The 25179-nt window shown below is 39.2% G+C and overlaps 1 long non-coding RNA gene across 1 annotated transcript in view; it reads right to left on the bottom strand.

The window, feature by feature from the left end:
• The window catches only part of LOC118284292, a 50594-nt gene that overhangs the window by 14010 nt on the left and 11405 nt on the right, over window positions 1–25179 (bottom strand). Inside the window, exon 2 of the long non-coding RNA XR_004784798.1 lies at window positions 20812–20983. This is a non-coding gene — a long non-coding RNA (uncharacterized LOC118284292). The remainder of the gene's footprint in view (window positions 1–20811; window positions 20984–25179) is intronic.

Here is a 25179-nt window from a genome sequence, read left to right as displayed (position 1 = left end):
AAGGCTGACAGCTTTTAGTAACTTTTCCCATTCAATCTGTGTGTTCAAAAGAGTGCTGACCTGTTTAAATTATTACCCAGCATTTTGATGAAATCCATATTGCAGCTTTAGCAATTAAGTTGTGTGAGAACATATATTTCTGAAAAAGAATGCAGTGTTACTATGTCGAAAGATTGCCTCATTACAAAACATTACCACATGTAAGAACAGCATCATCCTATTGGTGAATCAGTAAAGTTTTGCTTGTCAACAGAGTCTCCAGGATTGTGAATATGCAAGAAGCTTAGCCAGGAACAGTGTGTGTGCGTGCGTGTGTGCCTGAGGGACCTGAGGGGCCATTGCAGACCAGATCAGGCTGGGTTTACATGCTTGACGCACAGTCATGGATACCCCCGCTGCGTCTGTCACTCATCACATACACACATAGACCCAGACAGTGACAGTACCAACACACACTCACACAAAAATTTACAAACGTGTACACTTGAACATGGAAACCACTACTGCCTGATCAGTACACAAAAACAGTCATAAAAAAAACGTTTCTGTCTTTAAATAGCTTGTTGATTTTTATAAGAAAATTCTAATCTTTGAGAGATGCCAACATAATCCCACAAATGAATAGCCATCAAGATGTGCCTTTTGGAAGCCTATAGGGGACTTAATTCAAATGATAATGTAAATGTGAAAATTAAAATGTAATTCCACAATAGCATAGCATTATAATTTTCCACAAATGTATGTCTTTTGAGTAAATATTTAAGTGAAAATGCAATAATCCAATTTTCATTTTCGTTTTCACATCCTTGTATGGGCATTCTGTGACTATATTAAAATGATGCAATTCGATAACAATATGAAAATTTAAATGAAAACTCATTTGACTTCATTTTCAAAGACTTAACCCGCTCTTCACTGGACAATATTTAAATGTAAACGCAATATAAACAATACGGCCTAATTTTCAATTTAAGCAAGCAATATGTAGGTCAAAGGCCAGATTGGTATTGTTCAAAGAGGTTGTTGTTATCAAGATAGGTCTGGAGTTGAGATTCAACAACACTCTCAAGGCATTTGGATATGAATCATATATGAATATGAATGGTTGGTGGTTGTTTTTGTCACAGGAGTCTAAACCAGAATTTTTCAGGGTTGGTCTGATTATGGCAACTTTCAGTGAAGGGGGACATTTACAGTAAACGGGGAGGAGTTGATGATGGAGGTTATCAGTGTGATGATAGAGTGCAGGCATTCTTTAACTAGGGTTGTGGGAATTGGATCCAGGTGGAATGTGGAGGAACTGGACTTAGTGATGAGCTTGAAAATGTGATTTTTTGGGAGACTGAAGTCACATAAAACACAGGGTGGAGACAGTTTCATGGCACTTGCTGATGGTAAATCAGTCTGCATCATGTTAGCAGAGGCCAGTAGCTCATGGATTGTACTGATTTTGGAGTTGAAAAACTTCAAAAAAGCAGAAAATTGTTGTTGTGCATGGAGGCACAGGTGGTGCAAGTAGCCTTTTCACCATGGTTTCAACTGGTCTGGCCGACCCTGCTCCTCTGGGCCATCCCCCTGAGCACCACAGCCTGTCTGCTCGGCCACCTGGCCGTCCCAAGATCTTCTACATCTGTCTGCCTGGCCTTCCCCCCCGAATTGCTACACCTGTCTGCCCCGCCACCTGGCTGTCCCCTTGAAATGCTACGCCCATCTTAGCTCCTTTGCTCTCTACCCGTCCTGCCTTCAGGCCGTCCTCCAGAGTCCCCCAGCAAAGCCCTTGCCCAGTGCTTCAGAGCCTTTTTTTGTTTCATTTTGCCTTTTCCTGGTCTCAACTGTGTTCAATCTTCCCTTGTGTATTTAGTCTTTGTAGAATGGAAGACGAAAACTGAAAAAATAGTTTTATCCACAGCAGAACAGTTACAAAACCTAGGAAAACCACAGATACGAAGGGAGTGCAAGGAAAAAAATTCCATACAGTGGTACAAAGATGCACGCAGTGTATGTTAAGTCAATTTTCTAGCTTTCTGTCATTTTCTCTCTCTAACTTAACCACATACACACACACACACACACACTCACAAGTTGGTGAAAGAAAGATGGCTTCTCTGGAACGTGTGCTTGAAAACCTGAGGAGAGCAGAATGGATCCAGAAACTAAGGGGTTGGAAGGAGAAAGCTTCTTTGGAGAGTTTGAGTTGGCCCGAGATCTGCTGGAGAAGGAGTTTGGGAAACTTGAGACCACCGTACAGAAGCTGGAGAACCACTTCAAAAAATAACTTTGTCACTGCAACAAGATGGCTGAGATTGAGCAGGTGGTGGTGAAAGCAAGAACTGCATCAGCACATTGACCTAATGGTGTACCCAACAGGGTTGATAAGATCTTTCCCAGGGTGTACAAGCTTTTGTCGAAACTGATGAGAGTTGCCTGGAAACCCAATTGTTATTGACATTAGTGGCGGTTAGCTGGTAACCCCGGATGTATCTGATGCTATAATCCACTTTAGGCCCGTTTTTATGTTTAAAAACACACATAATTTTAATTCAAAAGGGTCACAAAAATTCCACAGGATGATGCAGGAAAATAGAATAACAAACACGGACGACTATCTGTGGATGCACGGTTTTAGCGTGACTCCACAGCTAGTCGAGCCTCCACCAAGTGGCCAACTCTGAGGCTGAGAAATGATGCCTATGTGGAAGTGCTATAAACTGCCGTTCACTAAATGCCCGCTTGAGGCTGGCTCCAAAAACGCGAAAATCCCCATAGAGCCCCATGTTAAAATGCCCAACTTTACAGCAGAATTAAACATGTTAACAGCCTGGTCCCAATGGCTAATCCCCGCCTTCGTGACAACTGTTGGGGAGGGGTGAATTTTTTTTATAACTCACCCATTTATATTATATTAAGGCTTGAAATTCTGCATAATTAGGGGCGTGGATACTTGAGTGACAGGTGACGCCGCTCTTTGTTAGACGCTCGGTGGTGGTTAGCGGCTGGCAGCGCTAGGTGTCACCTGAACAAATCCCCGGTCATTGAACATGACTTCTCGACCGTGGTGTCGGAGCCTTGCGGAGAACATTTCAAGCACTAACCGGATGAATAATACGCCTGCTCTGCGGTCAGTTGTCCCAACAGAGAAGTCCAAGAAGCTTGCGCTCCTGTTTTTTCTGTAAGTAAAAGGATAGTATTGTTCTGTTTGCAGTAAATACCGGGTGTCGGTGTCTGCGCTCTGTACCTGGCTTGTTAGCTTAGCTCGCTAAATCGCTTATTAGCCAGCTAGACTGGGATTATCCTCGAGCAAGACTGCCAGCTCTGCTGACGATGCTATCGGAATCAACACAACACGGTGGTTTGAAAATATGGTCCACCACGTTAAATTTGCCATACGAGCAATGCAGTGTTAACGTAACATTAATGCTTACTGACAAGGTGCATTAAGGTGTTTGTAACGCGTGTTAATGTCACATATGAGCATTGTTTCAGAAGATACAGTTAACGTAGATGATCCAGTGTGTTCTTGCTTGTGATGTAGTTTTTTATTGCGGCTCCCAAGTGAAAAAAATATATACTTAAATAGATTTTGTAAAAGTATATTTCATATGCTTAAGTTTACTTTTTTATGTTTAAAATTACTATACTTGAAGTTGTGTTAGAATGAAACAACTTAAGTTGTATTTAATATACTGTGAGCTGTACTTAAGGCATGCTTAAATACATTAAAAGCATATGTTTCCTGTATTTTTGTGTACTTTCACTTACCAAAATAACACACTTGTGTTAAAATATACTTAAAGCAGAAGTATGATTTTGCAAGTGTAAAAATGGTATACTGAGTTTATAGTGTATTTCCAGTATATTCTGAAAACAAAATAAATTCACTTTCGCATTTAAGTATGCTTTCAGGTGCTGAAAATAAATGGTAAATGGTCTGTATTTAGATAGCACTTTTCTAGTCATATTGACCACTAATAGCACATTCACCCATTCACACACATTCATACAGTGCTGCTATTTACCTTTTTCTGCCACATTCATACACTGTCGGAAGAGCCGACAGAAGCTGGGATTGAACCGCCATCCCGATCAAGTTGAAATAAGTGTATTATAGAAGAGTATTTCTTAAGTGAAGCTTTGCATTAATACAGACATTAATACACTTTGAAAAGAATATACTCAGCTAAGTTAAATGGAAAAAACTTTTTTAAGACATATACTATAAAAGCACAAACATGCACTAAAGAAAAATGTATATTTATGAAGTAGTACTTAAGTGCAACTTAGATGAAATACAGTCATTACCACACTTTTAAAAAATACACTTGAACACATAAAAAAATCCATTTTGAAAAGTATAGGTTTGAGAAGTATAATAAAGTGTATCTTAGATCAAGTGTTTGTTGGAGTGAACTTGCAGTAAATATACTGTTAAAGTACATTAAATACAATAATTAAAAATTGATTTTTGAAAACTATTATTTAAGTTCAACTTAAAAAAACATGACATTAACATACTGTTGAAAAGTATATATTCATATAATTCAAAGTATATTTTGAATAAAGTGCACTTTTAACAAATGTACTAAATTACAAATTGAGTTAAATTATCTTATCAATATGCTTTGCAAAAATTTACTTTGAATACACATTTATTGTATTTATAACTCTTTTACTAATTAAGTATTTTGGAGATACACTAAAACATGCACCGTAACTATACTTCAACACGAGTAGAAATGTACCTGTTTAAACACACTTTTTATGTTAAAAGTATAATTTAAGTATTGAATAATATACTTATTTTTCACGGTAACTTAAATGAAACAGAAGAACACAAGAAGTTTGATTAATATTTTTTACTAAAACCGACATGATAGATAATTACGATGCAGAAACCGGCTTGTGATTGCATGTGACATGGTTTGTCTGTGTAGTTTTCCTTCAGATGATCCAGACAGACTGGACCAGCTCAACATGAGGTAGAACTGAACTCGGACTCATCACTTCAGCACTGACCCAAGGTACTCCAAATACGGTTCGTGAATAACTTAATGGTCACGTTTTTCCCAAGTGAAACATGAGAACAAAACATGATTCTACAGTGCCCGTAAGCTTTGATAACAATTAACCAGAAGTTATAGATTAACTCTCAGATTTATTTTAGTGAAGGTACAAAACACAAAAGGTGGACAATATTAAAATCAAAGAACACATTTAATATACAGACTGGGCCTGTGCAAGCGGCAACAGCTGAGCTCAGAATAAGCCCAGAGCTGCAGAGTCCGTGTGGTGGGAGGAGAAGGGGATACAGTGTGGGACTGTAGGGGAGGGGAAGACCAGAGGCTATAGTTGGTATTTTTTTTATCAACCATGACGAACATAAAAATTTCAACTCAACATTGTCCATGAAAGTCAGGGACATGTTTAGGCTTAACGAAGTGTGTCCTGAAGGCCAAATTCAATAGCAGTGACACTACCAACTGTGGCAGTTACTGGTCACCTTCCCAAGGTGCTGGAGGTAAGTCTGCTGCAGGTTCTCCTCATGTTGACCAGCCTGATGCTACTGACCCCCCCTTAGATTGTCGTCACCACAGTGGATGATGAGGACGTCAGCTGCTGCTCTTCCTCACGGTGTGGAAACAGAGTGGAAGAAGGCTTTTCCACCCCAGTCCACAAGCCAAACACAGCACGCCAAGGTCTGCAGCTCTCTGGACACCTCGACGGACAAACTCATCACCACATCCACATTGTGACTGTAGGATTAAAATTAATAAATGAGTGATAAATGCTTCAGATAATGAAAAATGTGAAGCCCACATTTTTATGTTGGCAACACTGTTATGTCACATCTGTAGGATAAAATGGAACTAAAGAGCTACATCTCAGAATATAGATGACAGTCTCTAATACTTTATTTTTAGACAGACTATATAACTGGAAGGACAAGCAACCACGACTGGTACTGGTTTGTTTTGTTTTGTGCAGCTAGTGGAAGCATCACAGGTGAACTCAACAACAACCAATGTGCTGGAAGTAATAAACATCTTGTAACAAATATAAAAGTGCCGTTCTTACAGTCATATTCAAAGTAATAATATCGTACAGTAATGTCTATAGCAGTTGATCTGTGCACTGTTTACGACAGTGGTGTGGGGAATTATAGTTTTTCTATTTTCTTGTTTGTGTATGTGTATGTCCCAAAATAAAAAAAATTAACGACAATAATAACTAAGAGTAAAACACGCCAGTGTTAATAAAACATTTACTGTATGCCAAGAACACTAACCATCACATGTAACCCCTGTTTAGTTAACGTTTATTTGATTTAATTTATTAGAATCTAAATATAGTGGTGCAAACTACCACTAATTCAAATTTAAAAAATGGAATTTTTAAGACTATTATAATTTCAGTAACAACTATTTATTACAAATGTTGTTTTACAGTTACAGTGTTACTTACCACATATAGCGTTGGCTGGGAAGACTGGTACCAGAGCTCATGTTACCACAGTCAATACCGACCCGGTGCAGCCTCAGGGCCGCGGCACTAGCCAGATCGCACTGGATGTGGATGGGCGTGTTTCAGCGACCGGTCTGCATTCGGCCCACTTCTTTGTCTATATTTGGATTAGCCGGGTAAAGGAGGAGTTAGGCCCTGCCAAGATGGCGACGGCTAACCTCCCACATTGGGTTTCAAAACCGGCCTGCAGAAACCAATGGGTGATGTCACAGACGCTACGTCCATGTTTATGTACAGTCTATGACTGCCTGGAATATGTAACAGTGCACTCTCTTAAAGCGACGGTAACTTACATGTTTCCTCCATTACAATTTGTATTTCTTTAATCATGATGACACATGATAACTATAAATGTCAGGGAAATACTATAAAGAACTACAAGAAAAACAACAAGACAGCTTTGCCTCATACACCAATCTATCCTAGTGGCATGGAATAGAGCTGTCAACATGTCCATCCTAAAAGTAATAGATTTCAACAACATCTCCTAGTTTAGAGAAAATGCCCTTTTCAACATGGAAGGGAAGATTTTCTTTGCAGTAGAGGCAAAAAGCATCACCAGCTACCTCCTTGCCAACAACAATATCGACACAAGCTGCCAGAAAGAAGGGGTGCCGGGGTTCTGCCAAGCACTTCACTATGATCTCAAAGCAAATCCAGCCAAACGCATGAAATCAGACCTCCATGTAGTTAGGCTAGATCCAGCAAATGCATATGGATCTGTTCCCCACCAGCTGATCACTTTGGCTTCTAACTTCTTCCACATTCCAAATCAGAATCGGTTTTATTGCCTTGGTAGTAACAGGTTACATACCAGGAATTTGTTTTGGTGTCATTAAGCTGCACGTAGCAGTCAACATATAAACACAAAAGTATGCGGCAATATAAAAAAGAACATAGAGTAAAATACAATGGAATAATATAAAAACCTTAACCTCTTGCCGAAGGGGGGGGGGATTTGGAAAAGTTTATGTCCGGGGTGGGAGGGGTTGGCTATGATTTTTCCCGCACACTTCAGAGTCCTGGAGGTGTGCAGGTCCTGGAGGGACTGCAGGTTGCAGCCAATCACCTCCCCGACACAGCGGATGATACCCTGCAGTCTGCTTTTGTCCTTTGCAGTGGCAGCAGCGTACCAGATGGTGATGGAGGAGGTGTGGATGGACTTTATGGTGGCAGTGTCTGAAAATTCAACCTGCCATAGGCAGGTTGAATTTTCCTTCAGCTGCTGCAGGAGTACATCCTTTGCTGAGCCTTATTGGTGAGACTGCTGATGTTCTGCACAAAGAACTTGATGACAATGACTTGATGACTGAGTCTGGCTCAGAAAAAAATATCAAAAGTGGGATCTTAGGGTCAGCTGCAGAGAGCTGTAGGGAGACGTCCCTACTGATGCCCCACCACCTTACAATGTTCTGAGATTAAAGGGGTGAAACATCTGTGGCGGGTAGCTCCCAGCAGATGACCCTGCAGATGACCCAGCTGCACTGTCTGAGGTGTGACAGACAGTGACACCCAGCAGGTAACACAGTACTGTGAATTTTAATAGTCTCACTATATCCAGAGCTGAGCCAGTCAGACAGCAGCAGACTCTGCTTCATGCATTCCATACTAACCATGAGCAATTGTATAATGCAGGAGTGGGGAACCTTTTTTCAGTCAAAGGCAATTTCAATTTTGAAAACACTAGATTCTCTTCTGCATGGTGTCTGATGTCAAAATGTGTTATATCAGATGATGATGATGCTACTCACTACTGGTTTTAGCCAAAACAACTTCTCAATCACATCCTCACCTTTAGCAGTGCCATACATGGCTTGCAAGGACAGCAATTCCTCACTTGTATTATACTCAGCGGCGATCCCATGCACAAACATGGTCAGTTGCTTGAAATTTATGGTCTGTTGTTTAATTCAATTATAAAAACTGAACTGTTGTTCAAACAGACACTTTTAAACAATTTTAGTTTGTCTGCTGCAGCAAATAGACCCTCCTTCAAAAATTACTCCTCATGGATGACGTTTCAGTTTCTTATGTCAGCTTGCTCGCCACTAAACTTTCCTATATAACATAATCTCTGTCAAAATGCAGTCATGAAAGCTTCTTTTTGGGCATACTGGTCTTTTCTTCACTGTGAGTATATCTGAAAACTGCCTTGCATTTTACTTACTTACTTACTTTACTAAAAAAGGTGTACATTGCTCTTGAAAATGCTAAATTCTGCATCCACTCTACGATCATCATGATGATTGCCAGCAATGGCACTTAAAGAAACAAGAGTGTAAGAGTTACTTTTGTTCAGGATTCTACTCCAGGTTTGAGGCATAATTCACTGTGGTTTGATCCTCCCCATGCAAAGTGGTACACACAAGCATTTGGAAAATTAAGCAGCAACCTCAGAAGCCAAAGAATCATGTTCATCATCATATTAAGCATATTTTTATTTGTTGTGACGATGGATATTAAAACTACAACAAAAAGAATGACAGATGACTGACAATGTTTTAGTTTCGCTGAAATAGTGTAGAGAATGATGTTGTGTGGCGGGACGGGAGAGAAAAGATTGGAGTGAGTGAGGAGTGTGTGAGCAGGCACACTGTCAAAATTGTTGGTCGTCTATAGTCATCGATAAGCTGTTTTTCTACTGATTCAACATGTTGAGTAGGTGTCTGAGTCAGTTGATGAAAGATTGGCTGTTCAGATTTAGCGATTACGAGCATGAGAAGAGAATGAAAGTACGATTGAAAACAAACGAGGAGGTCAAGAGGGTACACTATTTAAAGACGTTCACTTGCAGCCAGTTCATCTTCATCTATATATCAGTCTAGATCAACATGGCTATTTGGAACGAAGATGCTGAGGATCAACTAATCAACATGATCCAAGAGAGGCCACCTCTGTACAAAAAAAATCCGGTTTCCATTTCTGAATTACGTTCACAAACTACCGCCCCATGCTGGTATGGAGAGTTATTTCCTCTCACGCAGGTGCAGAATGTAAAAGCTAGGTGGCCATTGGATTTAGTCTTGGTGATTTATTCTGAGTACAATTTTGTTTGCCTGACGTGGCCAGACATATGCAACGAGAGCAGACACAGCAGGCGATCTTTGTCGATGAGTTGTTTGACATTGTGGTGATGTGTCTCTACCGCATGCCGTTAAGGGCTGACAGCTTCAATCAGAGTCTGTTTCAGGGTTCTCCAGCTAGCTGCTCGCTCCGGCTCCTGTATTTGATGCGTGACGTATGCCATAGCATGTTGCAAGTGTTCCTGCATGTTACACCGAAGTTACAATTTCCATTTGAAGGGATCATTATGTTGTTGCGCCTGTTTTTTGGGGTGCTCCTTCTCTTGGCCTTGGGCACTGGTGAGTACATTATCAGCTCTGTGTTGCAGAGTTCTGATAACTCCAAGTTTGTGTTCCAGTGGATGGTGTGAGTCGAATAGCAGGTATTGGTCTATGTAAGTGGGTTTCCTGTATACTCCAATATGAAGGCTCCTGTTTTGTTTAGTCTGAACAGTCCAAAAAAGGTCCAATGAGCCCCCACGGTCTACAGATCAATAACGTGTTAAGTGGGCCTTTGAAAATAACATTGTTGTGTTAAGTTGGTCTGTCAAGCATAAGGTCCACTAGATGGGCAGCAGCTCTTCAGTTTAACACCATCTTCATCTTCAATTACTAATTAATTAAAATTTGTCAGGAGTTTGGTTGTATTATTCCAACACAGATTACAACTAGTAATATTGGTGCTGATGATTTAAACCAAAAATCCCGTGATGATGATGTGTGATTGTACATGCTCCAAAAGAAAATCTGGGATACTAATGCTATTAATGGCCTGAAACAATACTAGAACTAATTTAGATTGCAGGTCTCTAGACATAAAACGTATTTGACTGATATGACAGAATGGTAGAAGGCAAAATATAAATTACATTACATTACAAAAAATAAATCTAAGGAAAGAGTTGACTGGAAATGTTGAATTCAAATCACCTTGTTTTAATGATTGAATTGGACCTCCCTCCCTCCTCTGCTCCCACCTTTACCACAACCAACTTCGTTTAAATTTTGCCTGACTGTCTCCCAACCATAGCATAGCAACGCAAGCACGCGCGCGCGCACACACACACACACACACACACTAACTTTGAGGTCGAGCTAGAAAATTCCTGAAGGCTATCAGGTTTCGGGTTTCCTTGGCGACTGAGCACGGAGGCAGATCCATTAATCATTGAGAGCGGTTCACTCCAGAGTGGAGGTCAGACTGATTGCTGTGGATAGGGTATCATCCCAAAACACACACGCACGCGCACACACACAGACACACACGCAAACACACACACACACACACACACACACACACACACACACACACACATTCCCCTGTTTATGCTAGTCCATGCATACTTTGTTGTTTTCCTGTTCTCTCTTCCTCTCTTTGGCTCTCTCTGCCTCAAAGACACACACATACACACACACACACATACACACACACACACACACACACACACACACACACACACACACACACACACACACACACAATCCCTCCTTCCAGTGTTCTCTGGGCATCAGGATGGCCATGGTGGTGTCATGTGACGTGACTGCATGGAGCCAAGTGGATTAAGAGATTGGAGCTCCACATTTATTTTTCAGGGACCCTGCTGAAACACTAGACAGGTGTCTAGGAAGAGAGATTGAGAAGAAAAAGACAGACAGGAGCAGGTAGAGATATAAAAAAAATCAATACATTTTCTCTTACATCTTGTCAACGTATTTCCTTCCTTTTTTTTATAGTTCTGCCTATTGTGCTGGCAATTTAAAATTATCTATTCGTTATTGAGCATTTTAAAGGGTTTGTAAAATCCTAATTAGTAAACTGGGATGTGACAGATGGGTGGAGGGAGTGGAAAAGAGAAGAATAAAGCATTTTCAACATGTACACAACCATATTGGTATAGCATAGATCTTGCAGCATTCAATGGTGTTAATATAAGGAGGGTGTTACAGATGGGGAAACGACAGATGAAGGACACAGGGTTAAAGTCAAGGAGGATGAGGTGTTGGGATGGGCAGTGCGGTAGGTAAATCATGTAGATCTGGTGAGAAGAGAAAACTGAGTGGCAGGTGGCTGGTGGAAGAACTGTTAAAAGACAACCAAAGGTCAAAAGGTCAGTCAACCACAACATCCATCGCTGTAGCTTGACTAATGGATTGATTTAACTTGTTGGGTGACAAACATTTAAGGAATGGATCAAGTCACCTGTCAGGGACCCAACGCACCAAGGTGATCTTAAAAAACGTAGTGGCAACAAAAATGCTGTATATGAGTTTCATGCTACCTCATGTGTTTTGTTAAAAATTGCAATTGTTCTATTCTTGTAATACAAATTGAGAGTATGTGAACCAAAAGTTGCAGCTGGCACTCTAGATGTATGCATTTATTTTCTATTCACTGCCTGCCACGGATCACAATGTGCTGACTGACCTCTGACAAAGACCAATTAGCACCAGTTTTACAATTTACATTTCACAAACCATATACATGTATCTATCTCTAATGCAGTTTGTCCAGCGAGATATACAGCATCCTCGGAAACTTGATGTAGACGGTCACAAACCAGTGTGAAATAGAAAGCCACACTTATATTTACAAAAATCTAGACACATTTGTGTAACACACATAAAGAGAGGCACAACCACGCATGCACATGCAAACACACACTTACACCGACACTGGCACATGCACACATGAAATATAGGTACAGGCGCTGCACCACTGAACCGACTCCCAAAGGTACCCACTAAATTTACTGGCTCCTACAGCCACTTCAAAAGCTCTACATAACATGGAGGCCAGACAATTTTATTGTTTTGTGGAAGAAGGGATCATAAAAAAGAAGCAAAGGAGAGTAAAGGAGTGAAAGATAGATGTACTGGGAAAAAAAATTGAATCCCCCTTGCTCACAGACAATTAAAATTCCTCTGGTTGTGAGCCACGTGCACACACATCTATACTGTTCATTTTATATGTATGCACACCCCTGTGTCTATGCACAGTGGAATGAACACGGTAACAATGTTTTCAGTCAATCTTTAAGCTCTAGAAATTTAAACTTTCATTCAATTTAAAGTCATTTCCCCCCCCCAAATAGATTTTTTTCCACTCTATGATATAGCCATGGACACAACAACTAAATGAACTATTTTCAATATTCTTTTCTTTTCCATCTGTACCCGTCTCTGTCTGTTTTCCCCTCCGTTTCTGTATGTGAACCACCCTATAAGTTGCTGTAGCTGGTTAGAGCTAATGATTTAGGCTCCCCTCTCCCAATGGCAATGATGCATTAAGCTGTTCGTAGAACTTATTATGCCCACTATAAAAGCAACACTTTGTGTCTGGCACTTGTTTATTCCTGTCATATAGGCCCAATTTAGTGACAACTTTAAGAACACAAAGATGAAGAAGGGTGTTTGTCTCTCCAATTTTGTTTCATTGCTGTCTTCACTGGCTTTATGTTAATTTCCAAGAGATGGGATATATTGAGGTATAACAAAACTCTTTAGAAGACTGAATTAGTGTTAAAAGAATGTGTTTTTTGTTTCTAGTTCTGATTTGTGCTTACAAGTCTGTGTTTGTGGTAGAATCTTACAGCTCATATGTTTTGAACTTCCTCACGTGGTTATTGTCCTAAAAAATTATCAGTAATCAAACACTTTTGCACCTCAGTTGTTCAGGTAAACAGTAAATCTCCAACACACAGACAGACACACACACACACACACACACACACACACAAACGCGCACGCACACACACACACACACACACACACACACACACACACACAGGGTTAGATAGAACTTTGTATCTAGCAAATTGAGCTTGCGTGGTCCACCAAATGTTATCTTATTGACCTCTGTCCTCATACACACACATTACAAATGCATAGAAACATGTATGTGCGCAAAGACACGCGCAGGAGAACAAAGACATGGCCAAAGTAATTATGATGATTTGTAATATTTTACAAGAAAATATACCTTATCGTAGCTTATTCTCCATTCTCCCCCACTACTTGGCAACTGCACTGCTTTTGTTCTATTTTTGAGAACAATTGCTTTTGGAATCCAAAGTAGATCCTGTAAATCTGTGTTGTTTGTTTGCATTTGTGTCAAAGTAGCTGCTACAATGGTTACTCCTGTCAATTAAGAGACTGGTACCATCTGGTCATGGCCAGGGCCAAACTCCCAGCATACAGCTGGTGGTCTCATCTTAAACAACCCCACAGATTTCCTGTGTTTGTGTGTGTGTGTGTGTGTGTTGTGTGTGTCTTAGGTTTTTCATGAAAATTGTTGTTGTGTGGACACTGCAGCCCACCAAGTCAGGAACCCAGATGGGACGAGGGATCATATTCTTGATTAAAAAAGATGGAGGGTATACCGAATTCTTCTGTGTGTGTGTGGTTTTTTTTCTGGTGCGTGTGTGTGTGTGTGTGTGTGGGGGGGGGGGGGGGGGGGGGGGGGGACCATGCACTCTAGACACATACAGCTTTTGTACCTGCTGACACAGTGAGTTAGCGAGAGCTTTGCTCCGAACTGGTTGATAAATTCCAGATATCCTAAGAACCCTATGCACAAAGTGTTAGGATGGAAAAAGAAATGTGGACCATTTGTAGGAGTTGCATACTTGTGCTACACAATTAACCTCTAATTATGCAGACAAAGGTGAGGTGAGGTGGCAAAGAGCCACAGATGAACAATATGCTGTCTGTTCATTTATTGGAATCTCAACCTGAGTCAGTTCAACCTGAACTGGGTAATTTTTGAATTTCTGCACATATAAAATGGAACGTAAATCCTCTTTAATGGGCAGATTTCCATAAAATCCATAAAAATTTCCATTAGTTTTAATGACACCCATTGCACTTCCTATTACACCAATTTCATAAGAAATTTGACTTTCCCTGAGAACAACTAAATACTGACATAAACATTAAAAAAAAATGTAATCCATGTGTCACATGTCACATGAAGAAACAGAATATAACTTTAGACAACATGTCAGCATATTTCATGAAGAGGCATTTGTATAAATTGTAAATCTATATATAAATCTGCTGACTTGCTCGAATTCATGTCAAACTTATTTGTTTCAATTGGTCTGAAATAAAGTCACATTGTCAAAACTCTTCAAACTGTCAGTGAAATAGTCTCTGTGGACAAAACTGTGAATCATTTTCAATTGCTTTCACACAAAATGCATTCAATGACTACATTTACCAAAATAAAGGAAGTCTTTTCTCATTCATACTCAACCAACTGTAAAACATGCAGCACATTTTTCAAATGCTAATGCTGTTAAACTGTTGAAAACAAATTGCACGCATTTCTATAGAAACCATTTTAAGATATATACAAAATCTTAGTAGAATATTTCAAATAAAAAATTAAATAATAATCATTCTGAACACAGCTAATTGCTATTTCAGCTGAAAGCCTAGGGTTTTTAGTCTGATTACCAAACAGCCAAAAGGGGCGACTTTAGAGGGATTTTGTTTGGAAATAGATCATGGAAGAAAGGTTGGTGGGAGGGAGAGGAAGGATGCGTGGAGGACATAGGAGAGGAAGACCAAGACTTGTGGCCAAATGCAATTCAATTAAAGGTGACATAATTATATAGGTTTGTACTTTTAATTTGGGTTACCACTTGAAAAGGTCTACATGATCTAATGTTGAGAAAAGGCATCAGTGTTCTCATACTGCCCATTCCTGCAGCTCCTCTTTTCACCCTCTGTCTAAAATGCCTGGATTTGTTTTTGCATCTCCTCTCGATAAACCCAAGCCTGCGCTGATTGGCCAGCTGGCCCAGTCTGACCATGATATGATTGGTCAACCAATTGCAAAATGTGTAGGAAATGTCATGCCCCTTCACCATAGAAGTGGACATTCTCAGATTGCAGGCGGGGTTACCCCAAAAGAGTCCAACTGTGACATCACAGTGGGTGAGAAATCTGAACCAGTTGTTCAGAGCCAGGCTGTAAGGTTTAGCCAGCTCACAAAAATGACTGGGTGGTCTTTTTTCACAGTTTGTGGGCTGGTAGGCTCCACAGATACACACATGTATGTGCACAAACACTGAAAAGGTGATTTTTGCATAATATGTCACCTTTAAATTGTATTTGTTTAGCGGCTAATCACAACATACTATATCTAAAGGCACTTTACATAGTTAGGTTGAGACCTCACAATATTACGGAGAAAGCCAACAATTCCCTAAAATGAGCAGCACTTGGCAACGATGAAGATAAAAAACTCCCTTTTACAGTAACAGGGAGGAACCTCCAGCAAACCTTTTATTTGCACAAGTAAATTACGATATGCAAGCATTTAGAAAAAGTAAAGGATATTGAAGCAATTTCTGAATCATTCTTTGTAGAGCCGATGAAGTTAAAATGTGTTTTTCTTTTTCTTTAATGTAGTACTGATTTATGTGAAAAACCATTAAAACATCAAAGATAAAAGTTCATAATTTAAGTGATGCTTGCTGTTGATGGTGTTTTTTAAGTCAGAGTGTTATTACTGACAGTGTTTGCTTTCTAAGTGAGAATTGTTGCCAGTGTTCTGGTAGAACTAGGTAATTTTGAGACATGTACAATGTGTTTTTTGTTGATTCCAGTGAGTTTTGGAGGTTAGATTAATTGTATAGCAAGGATGCAGGTTAGTAATGCAGACTTTATGAAGACTTTTTCAAAAAGTGGCTTCAGTATGGACCAATGCTTTTTAGCAATTGAAAAAAAATATAAGACATGTTTATTTACATATTTTTTAATTAAAAAAACCTATTTGCATTATTTTAAATATTAAAATAGATCTACTTTATTTATACGTCAAACGGCCTCAAAAGAAAGAAAATAATATTGTAATATCAAATGCTGTATGTGCGGTTTTATTAATTACATATAAATATCATATATTAATATAAATCAAATTAAATGTGCTGTTAACACCTCATTTGCTTTATCTTCTTTCTTTTTTTTAATCAGCTTCTTAAGGTGTAAGCACTTTTTACAGCAGGTAGCATGGAGAGGAGATTTGCTCTTTTCCTGTCAGATATATCTTTGCCCAGCGCTGCCTTGTAGATCACTGCACACTCTCCTTTGACTATTTATGGCAGCAGTTAAGTCCCAGTTCTCTGGTAAAGAGCTTCAGCAGCAGGTGAAGCCAGAGATGTAGCAGAGAACCATATCCCAGACCCGATACAGCATTACAACACATAAACTTACAGGGATGAAAAATAGCACAGGCCAGTCTCACCAGGTTTAAAGATTAAAATGTGTGTATTTTTGTGTGTTTTATAGTTGTACGATACCAGATTGATTCCAGACTGGCGTTTTCTGTGGATTTTGGAAAGGGAATACACCTTGCCCTCCAATCGCATTAGCGCTGCTGTTGCATATCCCCTATCCATTCAACTGATGGATGACGCCCAAGAGACTCACAAACACACTGCAACAAGTCACAGAAAGAATAGGAAACACATCTGAACTCAGCAAAACACAATGGCGTTAATATTGTACAGCTAGCCACTTCTCTGCTGCTCTACTCTGCTTTATTCTCCTATTTCTGTTACACACAGCGTTTTCCCTTCCTCATTCCATCAGAAGGTCCATCATTCAGGCCACAGACCATTTCAAAACGGCCTTTATTGTTGAACGCTATTTCTTTTGATTACAGGAAAGTCTCACTTTACCCTACCACGCTATAGCTGAGTGTATTGTATTAGCTACTGTTGTGTGTGTGTGTGTGTGTGTGTGTGTAAAGATACACAAGTAGTATGCACATGTTCCTTGTTTGTGTTTCACTGTTAAAGAATGTCCTGCATCATGATCAGTGGATCAATATATCGCAACAATTCTGAAAAACATTCTGTTTTTAAATGTGTGAAACATCTTCTTGTAACTTATTATAAATGCAATTGAACTAAAATTGCTGTGAGGAAAACAGGATGTAACAGAAGGCATTCAGTTGTCATAGAAAAGGTTGAATCATCTTTGATATCTGTTTCCATATACATATCACGACCAGATCCGGGAAGATCTGAGAGTAGTAAAAGCTGAGAATAGAGTTGCTTACTGTTTAATGAATTGAATCTGTCTGGCCAATACAACTGTCTGCCCTAGAGGGGTCATTCAAGGGTCAAGGGACCAGCCCCTGCTCCAGACAGACAGCCATGGTTCCTTGTTTTCTGAACAACATAAACGAGTGAAATTCATACTTCTCCAGTGTCAACTTCCCAGCACATGCCTAACAGAGTGCAGAGAAAGAGAGGATATATCTTGTATCATTTCCTGTTCTGCCAAGCAATGTCTTTCTGACCTTGTTCATGATATGCCCTGCGTTCTTCTTCGTATCATCTCCCTGGTGCTTGATGTGATTCTGTCTCTTGCTCCCTGTCTCCTTCTCACTGATGCTCTTTTTTTTATCAGTCTGCCCCTCTCTCCCTCTTGGCTCTACCTGTTTCCCTTCATCTTTCCCTCTCCATTTAACATATACCCATGGCCTGCAGCTGGCAGCAGTTGCAGGCTGGTGGGTGAATTTGCTCCCCCTTCTCTCCGGGCGACAAGCCAGATGCCACCTCTCCCTCCATTTTTGACCACAGGGTCAAGAGGGAGGGTTTTCTGCTGGCTTTCAACAACTTTTCTGCTTGTCTGTCTGTGCTGCACATTTGACGAAAACTCAGACTCCTTTTTTTCCAACCAGAAGTGCTACTTATGGAAGTGTGAACAGCTCTCTGCAACCCCCCTTAACACACACGCACACACACACACACACAAAACACACACACACACACACACACACACACACACACACACACACTGAAACACCAAATGTTTCATCTTTTGAAGCAGGGACGAGGAGGCGAGAGAGATGAGGCGGGAAAAGAGATACAGTATATTTATGAAAACAAACCAGATTGGTGCTTTGATAAATGCAGTTTAGATTGCTGGTATATACCAACAGGAAAGGTGAGAGGCAGGTAAATATGAATGTCCATTACATTACCATCGACTGCTGAGCCTCTGATGTGTGCTCCCTGGTTTCCTAAAAGCTCGCTTCTGACCAAAGTCTAGCTTCTTCTAATTCCACACAGAGCTCTGGGAATTTATTCAATTACCTAAAATGATCACATAAGAAAAAGGGCTTTAGAATCTGCTGAGGTGCACAGTATAGGCTTTCAGGGCAAGCTACAGAATCTCTCTAATTCACCGAAAGTGTGTGAAAGTGCTTCAGAAAAGCTTTCTTTTGCTGAGTCCATTAAAATCTCCCACATCCTTCTTTTTGTAAACAAGATATATTTTTTCATATATAGTGTATATTGATGTTTTTTTTTTTTACATTTTTGCTTCTTGCTGTAACAGTTGTCAGTTTTTTTGAAGTTAAAAGAATAACATATTTCTTCTATTTTCATACTGTTTAAACATAATATTTATGGTTCCTTAATTGGATAGAGCGGTAGATAATGGATGGATGGGATGGATGTAACTCTTCACCTTTTACAAGACTTGTCCTGAGCATGGAAACACCACCTAGACAGCTTCACACAGTAAACGTCAAGCATACACACACTGTACACACAAAGCACTGTGTCGTTAACAGTGCTGTGGAAGATCTTCCATTTGCCTCCATTCAATTTCATTTTAATATTCATATTTATTTGCTTTTATGCAATGTTGTCCTTTTCTTTTTGTTTTTTTTATTAGTGTGGATGCATTTTGAGACTGCCACCGAGTCTGCTTTGTCTGTCAAAGCACTTTCTAAAACCCTGTTTTTTGTGCAGTTGTGCTATGTAAATACGGCTTATTATTGTCAAAGTAAGAAGAACTTGAGGTGGTAGTGAGGTTTTAGATGAGGTGAGCTGGGGTTGCAGGCAGATTTATGTCAGCAATATGGCAAGCTCCTAGATTTATTGATGGTAAGGCAATATGGAGAGATCTGCTTCTTTAAAAACACTGCAACTCACCCTAGCTCCACAAACCAACACGCACGCACACACACACACACACACACACACACACACACACACACACACACACAAACATAATAATCTCCACCTCCCACCTCCTATTATACAACATGTTTGTCTTTCACACTGAACCTGACTGTAACAGTAGAGGCCATACTGCTGCTGTGCTGACGAAAAGGACATATGGTCCTAAAAGAAACCATTAGAGGTATTGTAGGTATACTCTCTCCGTCTTGCCGACAGACACACACACACACACACACACACACACACACAGACAAACACACACTTGCACTGGACAGGCTACATGCCTCCCCCATTAGCCATCCCTGTAAAATGACAGCATTTTTGAAATTTGTCGAGGGATATAAGCAAAAATTGTCCTTTGAATTAAATTTACCAACTGAGATAGTAATAGTAGTAACAGATAGTAATTTGTAAATGGGTTGAGTGGGAGTGTTATAATTAGTCAAGGAAGAAAATTCCCTGTACATTTCTGGGAGAAATTGTGTGCCTCTCTGAATCAAAACCCTTTAACCATATTTTGTATCTCTAAAGTAGTCTTGAAGCTTATTTATGTTCTAAATACATTGGGATATAATATCTCAATTCAATTGTTCCAAACTTTTTTCAGTAAGGGCCTTAGGAAATAAGGGAAACCACATGTGTATCCTTCTTCACGAATATAATGTATTTTATAGGGTTAGGGTTGTTTGTGCGTGTGTTATGAGAGGTGGTTTGTTTGGCAAAGTGAAGCTTTGAGGTTTTTTAAGAGTACGAACGCTACCTTCTTAGCAGCACCGACACACATATATTTTTGGACAAACTGTATACACAATATCTATTCATACACCCTGGAATATTTGTGATTAAATGTTAATTTCCAGCTCTAAATTTGTATTGAAATATTGTTGTGTGAAGTAAGTCAAATGTGGAAAAAAAAGCTAGGACAATATTTAAAGTTTTGATGTGAGATTTCACTGCTCAAGACTTGATTACTTTGTGTAACCCTGTAATCATTTTCTCACCCTTAAAGTTGACTCTCTCACTATATTTTTTGCATGCATACCCATGTCCTTCAAAGCCTGAAATAAATGAATTAATCATGACTAATGACTGATTTTATTGAGATCAAAGTACTAAACAAGACTCACTGACATGCTCAGAGAAATGACTCTCAAACATGTACTTCAGTACATCACTGGAGGAAATGTACCTAGCTTCTCTTCAAAAGCAGCCTAATTCCTTTAAGTCAAGTAAATTGTTACCTGATTGGTTCTTCGGGGTGGTCCTCTGATTAACCTGACCAGCCAGAAACCCAACAACTTTGATCTGTGATTTCTGAGGTCACTCAATGAGGTCAGCCATCGTCTGCAGTGAAACTGAGAAGGCCGGTGATGAAGTATTTGAAGAGCATCATTCCAAAATGAGACATGACACCTAATTTCAGAAAAGAGGGGGGAAAAACATGATTGCTAACATGCATGAGAGGGGAAGTCATATTTATTCATACTGAATTCATCCGTTCACAATAGTGTATGACTTAACAAAAGCTGTTTCTTTTTACATTTAGTATATTTGAATAAAAAAAAAGCAATTTAATTTGTTATAAGGTTGAGGTAAATACCTAAATCAACATTATAGAGTATTTCTTATGACCTAGACAATCAGTGTATAGTGAAATGGAAAATATATGTAGAACTGGAGTCAACAGATCCTGAGTGAATTCAGACTCATTTGTAAATACGAATGCGTCTGAACTCACTAATTTCCAATTTCCAGTGGGTGTTATCAACAGTCGCAGGGCAGACCTATACAGAAAATTGTAACCAGATTGTTGTAGATTATTGTTCTTTAAGGTAAAATTTACAGTGTAGTTTGTTTAAAACTGTCTGCACAAGGGATTCAGAAGAGCTCAACACACCAGCAGTAGCCTTCTCAGGTGTTAACTCAAACGCTTGAGTGGCGTTCCCACTGAGCGCTCTTCTGTCAGTCATCATATAAAACATCTGATAACACTGATGTTCAGCACAGTAATACATTTTACAAAAATCCTTAATACATCAGTTTGATACAGTTAATTTACAATCAACAAATCATACATTGAAGCCACATATTTTTCATACAATACAGTATAATCACATTGTAATGATACCATTCCTTTATCTCTCTATTTATGCAAACAATTACTGAAACAGTTAGGCAGCTAATCAGTTAGTCGATGGAGAGAAAATGAATCCATAACTATTTAAATAATAAACTAATAATTTGAGTAATTTATCAAGTTCACATGTGGTTTGTTTGTTTTACATGAAATTTAAATTGAATGCAATATAACAATATCATTTAATAATATAATTTTTGACTGTTGGATGTTAAAAAAAAAAAGTCACTTGCAGCTAAAATTGTGATGAGGATTTTATTCACATTTTCTAAACTAAACCTATTATTATCATAATTATCAATTGAATAATAAATAGACAAATCAAAACAGTAAAAATTAGTCACTAATGATAACATATAATTTATCTTTGAGTTTGTTTCTCCCTATGCCTCTTTTGTGTCTTGCCCTATTTTCTTTCTACTTGCTCTTTTTCCCTCCTCGTTGTTTCTCTTCCTTTCTCCCTGCTCTAACATCGCTCTTCTTAACCCCTGCTGCTTCTGAGGAAGATGAACTCAGAACAGCTGTGGTGCTCCCTGTCTCTCGTGAGTTATGGTGAGCTGCTGTCCTCTTGGCTTTTATTGATAATATTACACTGGCTGATGTAAATATGATTCAGGCTGCAACAACCCTTCCTGCCTCCTCCATCAACCTACTACACGTGTGCTCATTGGTGAATGAATTTAGCGTGTACCTGTGTGTGTGTGTGTGTGTGTGTGTGTGTGTGCGTGTGTGTGCGTGTGTGATATTCCTTTCCTGACCCCAAGACACTCCCTCCCAAGGTAGAAGCACAACATGAGGTTAAAAAGGAGCAGGAAACAGCAAGATGAGATCCAACATGATAAACGTCTCTGAGCTTTGAGTTGGCGCAAAGAAGATCCTGTTGTTGTGTTTCTATATATTATTTGTCTGTCTATGTGAGAGAGGGAGAGAGAGGGCTGTAAATAATATGTCTTTCCACAAGTTGGTGTCTCGAGATACAGGAACAATGCTGTATTTTACTGTCAAGTCTGATTTTATAGGTGTCATTTCTCCTTGCATTTTTTGTTTTTGCCTGAATTTGACACAACACAAGTAATACCTGGATCTCACACACACACACACACACACACACACACACACACTCCTAACCCTCTATTTCCAAAAACACACTACTCATTCATATCATAAATCTTCAGAAAATCATATTGAGATAGCTGCAGCTGCTGCTCCCACACACTCCAACTATGTAACCCCCCACCCCACACACATGCACACTGTACCACATTCACTACATTCTGCTATAACATATACAGGCAGGAAGCAAATGTGTCACTTATTAGGGCCTGTTTCCAATCTGTGCTGGTGATGAATATCTCCGATCTCCCCCATGCTGCTCCTGAATATTCTGAAACACTGGCCTCTTAGGAAATTATACTCTCAGAATGACCATTCTGATTAGATACTGGGACTGAATTAGCCATCTGCTTGGCTCTCAGGCATGATATGATCAGAACTAATTACCATGTTGAGTTGCAGAAAAAAGTTCTTGTGTGGTGGAATTCTTCAATTTATATTCAGTATGAGAGGGTGCTGTGATATACATACAATATTTTTACGGTTATCTTATATAAACTCTCAAACTAGCAATCATAAGGTGAAAGTAAATGGTATAATTTTCAAATCATCAGTTTATCATTGAGACTTTTACAAAAGGATAGTACAAAAGACAATACTGTGAGATTCAGACACTTCAACTTTTTCTTTGTTCCTGAAACAGTACTGAATTAGAAATGGATACACTATATATATATGAAAAGTATTTTGTCTCTTAACAAATAATAAGCCAATGAAACTGTGCTATTTTTTAAATCTCCCTGTCCAAGTAAATATTTTAGACTTTAAATGCCTCTATTGAGGGCCTCTCCATTTGTTTCCACATGTCACACCATAAAAAAATGAAGTTCGTTGTGGGCAGTGTGCTGCTGTCAGGATTTGCCACTGTGGAATGGACATACAGTATGTTACAATTTATCACTTGTCTATCAGCATGTGTGGGTGGCCCTGCAGCGAGTATTATTGCAATTTGGGAGCAATTGACAGTAATCCCCTCTTTCTGCTTGTGTGAAAGCTCATTATCCCACTGCATGCCAACAGGCAGGTTTTCACTAAAGATGACCCCAGAGCTGGTACAAAAAGCTTTGTGTCTGTCGTAGCTCATGCTGTATATCATTATAAGCTCACCTGTAACGTTTTTTTGCGATCTGGAGAGCCCTCTCCCATTTGATTAGTGACTAAAAGAAGTATTATTGTCTGAGTTGCTGGTTAGAAGTTGAGGGGAGGAGGACAGGGTGGGTGGTTTGGCCTTCAAAGCCCAGCACTTTGGTTCAATATTAAAGTTGAAATGTCCTCTCCAGTCAATGTGGACTTTTTGGATATTTATCTAAGACAACAATCTTTCATTAACCTTAAACAAGTTTTAAGGATAACCATGATTGGCTATTGTTTTTTAGCGATCTTCATTATGTTGATAAAAAGCCTATCTCTGGTAACATTATTTTTCTAAATGTATCTGCTCTGCTGGCTCAATTGTGAAAAGATAAAATATGGATGAATGACACAATTCCAGGGAAATTATAGGCTTGATAGTCCTATATACATTTTGAAAAGAACATGAACATAGTTTATGATAAATTGAGGGCGAACCTTTCAGACTATAAGACCTTTAACAAGCAGTGGATTTGAAGAAGCTTTTATCCAGAATTTTCCCCATGGGGGTCAATAGAAGATTGTCTTATCTTACTTTACTGGTATAGTTTTGTTTGTAAGATTTGTACTACTAGCCCTATATATGCTCTGGCTTTAAGGAGGGTACCTTTAAAGCATTGCCATAAACTCCAAAACTCTATGGATAAACTAAACCTAAGTAAAGTGTAATGATGCATGTGGCAGTTACTCAACCTGAGTCCTTTTTTCTGAAATCGCTGTGGTTGCCATATGCTCTTTATTGACTATAATTGTTAGTTTCCTGGATGTTCAGTGCTTTGCAGGCAGAATTAAAGAAGCAATTATGTAATCCAATTCTACATATAAAAACAAAATGAGCGATACATTGTGCCATGCTTATATTTACAGTACACATGCTTTCTTTTTCACAATATCTCATATTTTGCCCAATAGTGAGCAGAATACAGCAAAAAGTTGGATGGAGGGTTTGGTTGTAAGAGAGCAAATTCATTTAGATGATGAATGTTTACCATATCTACGTTTGAATAACTAGTACAATGAACAGATAAAAACAGACACTGATTGCGATACCCTTCTCTTTACGTAGTGGTCTGTGCTATGATGACATCATGAATCAGTCCTCAATCAAAATTATTTGATTGACCACCACAACCTTATTGTTCCTTTGAAATGCAAATGGCCAGAGTCTGTTGGCTGTGATATCACAAAGTGATAATGGACAATGATTTTATTTTTCATTTGATGACAG

This window comes from Scophthalmus maximus, chromosome 10, assembly GCF_022379125.1.
Source record: "Scophthalmus maximus strain ysfricsl-2021 chromosome 10, ASM2237912v1, whole genome shotgun sequence".
Lineage (NCBI taxonomy): Eukaryota > Metazoa > Chordata > Actinopteri > Pleuronectiformes > Scophthalmidae > Scophthalmus > Scophthalmus maximus.
The sequence above is the reverse complement of the archived record's forward strand: the minus strand, read 5'-3'. Positions and strand labels throughout refer to the sequence as shown.